Genomic DNA, 6,989 nt, shown 5'->3' on the forward strand with positions numbered 1-6,989 from the left:
TATGACCTATTGAACCTTTCTTAGCCTCACTTCCTCATTTCTACAAACTGGAAAGCAGAAGAGTGTGGACCCTGGAGTCACCTGCTCCTGGCTCTGCCACCTACTGGCTGATGGTGACCTTGGGAAAGTGATGTCATTTCTAAAAGCCTCAGTGTCTTCAACAATAACGTGGGGCTAATAAAGTAGTTGTTGTAAGGTTTGAATGAAGTATTCAAATGTTTAGTGTATGCAGCCTGATCAAACTGTGCCTGAAGCCTGATAGTCCCTAGACATTTGAGTAACATCAGCCAACACAGTCCCACAGCACTAAAAACAAATGTTGGGTACAATATCTGGCATATAGGAAAAATGTTCAGTATATGGTAGCCATAATAATAATTTATTATAATAATAAATTAGAGTATGAGGCTTGACACATTATTAATCAAAAATGCACATTGTTCAGTGCAGAGGGTCTAACTTGACTTGAATTAGCAGGATGACTTTCAACAGAAAAAGAAGTCTTAACTGATAGTAAGCTTCAAATGAATCAACAGTAATCACTACCAAGCAAAATGTGACCTTGAGTCATATTAAAACAAATATTGTCTCTAGAAGATGGGAGGTGTTAGTTCTGTCTCTCTGATCAGATGGCACCTAGAGTTGGGAAGGGGGTGGGGCCTGGGAGAGTGTCATGTAAGCTCTCACTTTCCAAGGAAAATAAAAGTTCTTTCTTGGCAAGGGTGTCTATTTGAAAAAATATACACACGCGCACATGTGTGCCCACACACACACACACACACACACAGATTTCCCCTTTGTTCCCCCTTATCAGTTATGTCTTTGTTTCGGAGTAAGCTACAGTAATCAAGAGAGTGTGGTAGTGGTGTAAAGCCAGACAGATACATTAATCGAGCAGAACTTAGAGAACAGAAATACACATGTAAGTACAACTGATTTTTGAGAAAGGTACACAAGCACATCTATAGAGAAAAGATAGTCTTTTCCACAAATGGTACAAAAACAAGTGCTTTCCCATACGTTACACACACACACACACACACACACACATACACCCTCCAATCTAATTTGCATCATATGTAAAAATAACTCAGAATAGATTCATACACTAAAATGTACATAATGCATATAAGTATATAAATGTATATAAAACACATAGAAGAAACATAGGAGAAAAAGTCTGTGGTCCTGGTTTAAGTAAAGATTTCATAGATACAGCACCAAAAGCATACTCCATAAAAGAAAAAAATTAATGAATTGGACTTCATAAACCATAGAAATGTCTGCCCTTTGAAAGACATTTTAAAGAGAATGAAAAAGAAAGTCTACAGCCTGGGGGGAAATATTTGCAAATGCTACAGTCAATAAACCACTTGTATTCAAAATATATAAAGAATTCAAAACTCAATAATTAAAAGCACGTAACTCAATTTAAAAATGGGCAATGTTGGATATCCAACATTATTAGTCATTAGGGAAATGCAAATTAAAGCCACAGTGAGATGCTAGGACATGTCAATCAGAGAGGTTAAAGCTAAAAAGACTGAATAGAAGTGCTAGCAAGGATGAGGAGGGATTAGAACTCTCCTGTACTGCTGAACAGGATATAAAATGGTACAATGACTTTGGAAAAGTTTAGCAGTTTCTAAAAATGTAAATATATACCTACCATAAAGGGGGCACCTGGGTGGCTCAGCTGGTTAAGCATCCAACTCTTGATTTCGGCTCAGGCCATGGTCTCATGGTTTGTGAGCTCGTGCCTGGCGTCAGGCTCTGAGGTAACAGCCCAGAGCCTGGTTGGGATTCTCTCTCTCCCTCTTTTTCTGCCCCTCTCTCTCCCTCTCTCAAAATAAATAAATTAACTTTAAAAAATAGCTGTATAAATATACACCTACCATATGACTTGGTCATTCTAGTTCTAGGGAGCATGTCCATACTATGGCTTGCACATGAATGTTCTCTACCGCTTTATTTGTAATAGCCAAAAGCTAGAAACCCAACTGTCCATCAACAGAGGACTGGATAAGCAAACTGTGGTGTATCTGTATAAAAGATACTATTCAGCAGTAAAAAAAAAAAAAGAACTAGTGATCGATGCAACAACATGGGGAAATCTACATATAATTACACTGAGTGAAAGAAGCCAGACATAAAGAGTCCTTACTATGTGACTCCATTTATATAAAAGTCTCAAAACTGGAAAATGGATAAATGGTTGACTAGATACAGGGAAAAAGGCTGCAGGGAGGGATTATGGAAGGGCAGGAGGAATCTTTGGGGAATAATGAATATGATCGTTATCTTGATTATGGTGATGGTGCCACAATATATGTGTGTATATTATATATTACATATCAAAACTTACCAAATTCCATGCTTTAAATACATGCAGCTTGTTCATTTGGATATAATACCTCAATAAAGCTGTTTAAAACAACAACACAGGGGCGCCTGGGTGGCTCAGTTGGTTAAGCGTCCGACTTCCCTCAGGTCATGATCTCACAGTACACGAGTTTGAGCCCCACATCAGGCTCTGCACTGACAGTGCGGAATCTGCTCCAGAACCTCTCTCTCTCTCTCCCTCTCTCTCTCTCTCTCTCTCAAAAACGAACATTTTTTAAAAGATGAAAAATGAAACAACAACACAACAACCAAGGGCCTTCCCTGTGATTCTTCTATCCAGGGCTTTGCCAGAGGGTCCATACAACATCCTAATACACACATCTCATTGAGCACCAACATGTGTGCGGAGTCAAAAGGCCCAACTACCTCAGTGGCCTGCTCTGTGGCCTGCACCACCTGGAAACTTCCCTTCCTCTGGGCCTTACTCCAAGGGGAAGCCTTGTGGATAACTTGGTCAATGGGTAGAAATAAATTACCCAAATATGGAGTGCCATGCCTCCAAATTCCACAGGCCCCCCAAAACAAGGTACCTTTTAGGGGAAGGAGGTATGGCAGTCACAATGCAGCAAGTTGCCTTTCACTTCGGGGGAGCGAACGTGACATGCCCAGACCTCTAGGCCTTCAGAAACATCACGAGGTGCCAGTCTGAATTGCTGTGGTCTGGATCTCCCACCGAGGCATGCATCTATCTTACCAGGGGACTTTGAGTTTCTGCTACTCCCTGCTCGCCGAGTCCCATTGTACAATGTCATCAAGGAGATGGACCAGCCTGCTGGTGGTGGTGGTAAGACCAGGCTCCCCTCACACTGACTGGGGGCACTGTGTCTCCAGGGACTATATTTAAACCCAGGGTGAAGATATCCCAAAGATTTGGATTTTCCCCTTCCCCCAAGTACATTCACCCTGGTAAAATGTCACAGTTTCTTTGGGGGCTGAGGGGGGGGACAGGGGAAGACATGTAATAGGTGTTTGTGTTGTCATTGCAGGGTCCAATCTCCAGGGCACCTGGCCTCCCTTGAACTCAAGGAAGCCTCCACCTGGGATTGATTTAATCCTAACAATTGAGCAGGAGCCTTGATTCTTATCAAGCTGGCTCAGAATTACATACAGCTTAATAAAAAGAATACTCCGGAAAGTGCCTGACAGCCATCACTCACAGGACACCTACTGTGCTCTAAGCCCTTCACATGCATTAGTTCATTTGGCCCTCACATCACTCTATGCAGGTGTGCTTTCAATTCTGAGGCTTTCCTATGGACGAGGAAACGGACTGGACTGGAACTGCCTGGAATGGACCTCAGCAGAAGCAATTAGCAGCAGATAACTGGCTGGCCCCACAGCACAAGTCATTATGCTTCAGAGTCAGCCCAGGTACAGGCCTTGGCCAGGCCACTGTTAGGTGGAGTGAGGGTAACCTTGACCAGGAGTGCCATGGGCAGGGCATGGGCATCCAGCCGATGGGAGAGAAGCTCATCTCACTTGCACCCAGCCCTGGAAACAGTCCCCAGACCTCCTGTGGCAGGGTGGGGCCCTCAGGAGGACAAAGGTATGTCCCTGAAGGCCACCAAACTGGAGAAGATGGAGGGTGAGGAGAGAGAGGTGGTAGAACGAGGGAAGGAGAGAAGCTGAGGGCTGGGGTGGGAGCAGAGGACACATAATGGGGGAGGAGGAGAGAGGGAGGTCCAAGGGCCAGTTTTTGAGCCTCCCCTTGGGAGCCACCGTCCTCAGCCCTTTGTGGACATTCGCATCCCTCACAGCCGCCCTGTGAGGGGCAGGGATTGTGCTCCCATTTTACTAGTGAGGAATCTGAGGCTCACGGAAGGAAGGAGACCTGCCTGGGTCCCAGGACTGGGGAAAGTGGGGGTTTCCTCTGTTAAAGGCGCTCTCGGGTTCCACCCTCCCACCACACCCCCTCTGGAATCCCGAACTGGGATCCCGGCTTCAGAAAGGCTTGCAATTCCCGGAGGTGAGCTGTCGCCAGAAGGCCAAGGCTGGGTGCCATTGGAAACCTTCTACCAGAGAAGTTCCCCAACCATGGAGGAATTTCCCCCATCCTAGATTTGCTACGTTACTGAGCTCTTGAAAAGCTTTGTAAATAAAACCAGGGGACCTGAACTTGGGCTACACACCCAGAGGAGCCAGCGTTCTAGGAGATGGAGGCGGAAGCCCCGCGGCTTCTTTTGACCCCGCCTCTGAGGTCTTGGCACCTGGAAGCCAGGTATCACCCTAAGACACATTTCCTTTTTCTGAACTGAAATTTATTGAGCACTCACTGTGCACCAGGACTCCACTTGGGGCTCTCCAGGCCCCATCTCTTTAACTCTTCCCAATGGTCCTGTGATGCCCAGAAAGCAATAAAATCCACAGGACCCTGATGTAAAACTCAGAAGTCACTTCATCGGGGTGGACACCTCTTTTCTTCTCTCCCTAACCAGGGGCCCTTTGTTTCTGGGATCTAGGGACTTGGGAAAGGAAATCTGAGTCTGTGATGATAAGGGATCGTGGAATTGCAGCGATGGGAAGGGTCACAGTGAAGGAGATACGCCCCACTCCTTCTCATGAGGCGGGTCCTATAGACCCACAGCCCTGCAGTCTCCAGGCTCCTCTTCTGAGCCACTTGTATCCTCCCTGCACCCACGGGCCTCTCTCTCCTAAGCCTCTTCATCAAGATTTTGCCCTGTTCTATTAAATATTGGGTAAGCACAGAAAAAAAGGGTTTTTTTTAAATTTTTTAATGTTTATTGATTTTTTTGAGAGAGAGAGACAAGGCATGAGCAGGGGGTGGGGCAAAGAGAGAGGGAGACACAGAATCTGAAGCTGGTGAGCGGTCAGCACAGAGCCCGAAACGGGACTTGAACTCACCAGCGGTGAGATCATGATCTGAGCCAAAGTTGAACACTTTACCGATTGAGTCACCCAGGTGCCCCCCCAAAATTGTTATAATACACATGTATGTTACAAAGGTGAGAGAACTGAGGTGACTCCTGCATCCCTCCCCCAGCCCAGCCATTTCTGTGCCTCTCACAAGTCCTTCCTGCCCTGGGTCCTTCCCTCCTTCAGAACAGAGGAAACCACTATCGTTGGTGTGTCTGTCATTCCCTTATTTTAAAATTTATTTTCCAGGGTGCCTGGGTGGCTTATCAGTCATACGACTGTGGCTCAGGCCATCATCATGAACTCAGAGTTCGTGAGTTCAAGCCCTGCGTCGGGCTCCCTGCTGTCAGTGTAGAACCTGCTTCAGAGTCTCTGCCACTGCTCTGCTTGCTTGCTCTCTCTCTCAGAAATAAAACAAATCTGGGCAACTGGGTGGCTCAGCTGGTTAAGGGTCTGACTTCTGCTCAGGTCATGATCTCACAGTTCCTGGGTTTGAGCGCTGTGCTGACACTCAGAGCCTGGAGCCTGTTTCTGATTCTGTGTCTCCCTTTCTCTCTGTTCCTCCCCCATTCATGCTCTCTCTCTCTCTCTCTCTCTCTCTCTCTCTGTCTCTCATAAATAAATTTAAAAATTAAAAACAAAATAAAAACAAAAAATAAAACAAACCTTAAAAAATATGGGGTGCTTGGGTGGCTCAGTTGGTTAAGCCTCTGCCGTTGGCTCAGGTCATGATCTCAAACTTCGTGGGTTCGAGTTCCATGTGGGACTGTGCTGACAGCTAGAGCGTGAAGCCTGCTTCAGATTTTGCATCTCCCTCTCTCTGTCCCTCCTCTGCTCACGCTCTCTCTCTCTCTCTCTCTCTCTCTCTCAAAAATAAATAAACATTTAAATAATAATAATAAAATTTATTTTCCCAAATGTGTTTATATCACTAAAAAAACACCACTTAGTTTTGCATCTTTGTGAACTATATACAGGAATCACAGTGACTGGATTCTGCTGTGACTTGCTTTATTTGTTCAACATGATCATCCTGAGGCTCCTAGAGGTCATGAACTGTCAGTTATATGTTTCCATTGCTGTGGGCCTTCCCGCTGTAGAACAGACCACAATCATTTATACATTCTGCTGCTGATGGATCTTTGGTGTGTTCCCCTTTTTGCTCTATAGATGTGCTGCTATGAACAGTTATGTACATACCTCCCAATGTCAGGGTTCTCTAAAGGTCAAGGAGGGGAATACCTGTGTTATAAGGCAAATTGTCCTCAGCTCTACTTATGATGCCAAACTTCTCCAAAGCGGATACACTGAACACCTTGAATCAGACGCTGTCCCGAAGCAGCACCCAGTTCTAGTGGGGAAGACGATCATCACTTCATTGAGATCCAGAATGCCAAGTGACAGGCTTGCTTTGAGTGGAAGGTGGAGAGCAAACAGCCCCAATCTACCTTCCTGTCCTGAACTTGGAGTTCATGGGCAAATAAGTACATGGCAGGTGCTTTGCCGAGTCAGACACCTTCACCTCATACGGCAGATCCATGTGTCAAGTCGGTATCTTTAGTCTCATTTTACAGATAAGGAAAACTGAGGCTCAGAGAAGTTAAGTAACTAGCCCCAGGTCACACATTTTGTTAAACCTCAGAATCTGGATTCTAAGTCATGTCTATCTGATTCCAAAGATGACCATCCTCTCCTGTCCCCATTATAAACTG

General features: G+C 45.4%; 1 long non-coding RNA gene across 1 annotated transcript; it reads left to right on the forward strand.

The window, feature by feature from the left end:
• Positions 1-2,978: 2,978 nt before the first annotated feature.
• Positions 2,979-3,548, forward strand: LOC115299245. The gene is made up of 2 exons (XR_003912061.1): positions 2,979-3,187; positions 3,390-3,548. It is a non-coding gene; the product is annotated as an uncharacterized LOC115299245 (long non-coding RNA).
• The last annotated feature ends 3,441 nt before the right edge of the window (positions 3,549-6,989 follow it).

This window comes from Suricata suricatta, chromosome 8 (genome assembly GCF_006229205.1).
Source record: "Suricata suricatta isolate VVHF042 chromosome 8, meerkat_22Aug2017_6uvM2_HiC, whole genome shotgun sequence".
Lineage (NCBI taxonomy): Eukaryota > Metazoa > Chordata > Mammalia > Carnivora > Herpestidae > Suricata > Suricata suricatta.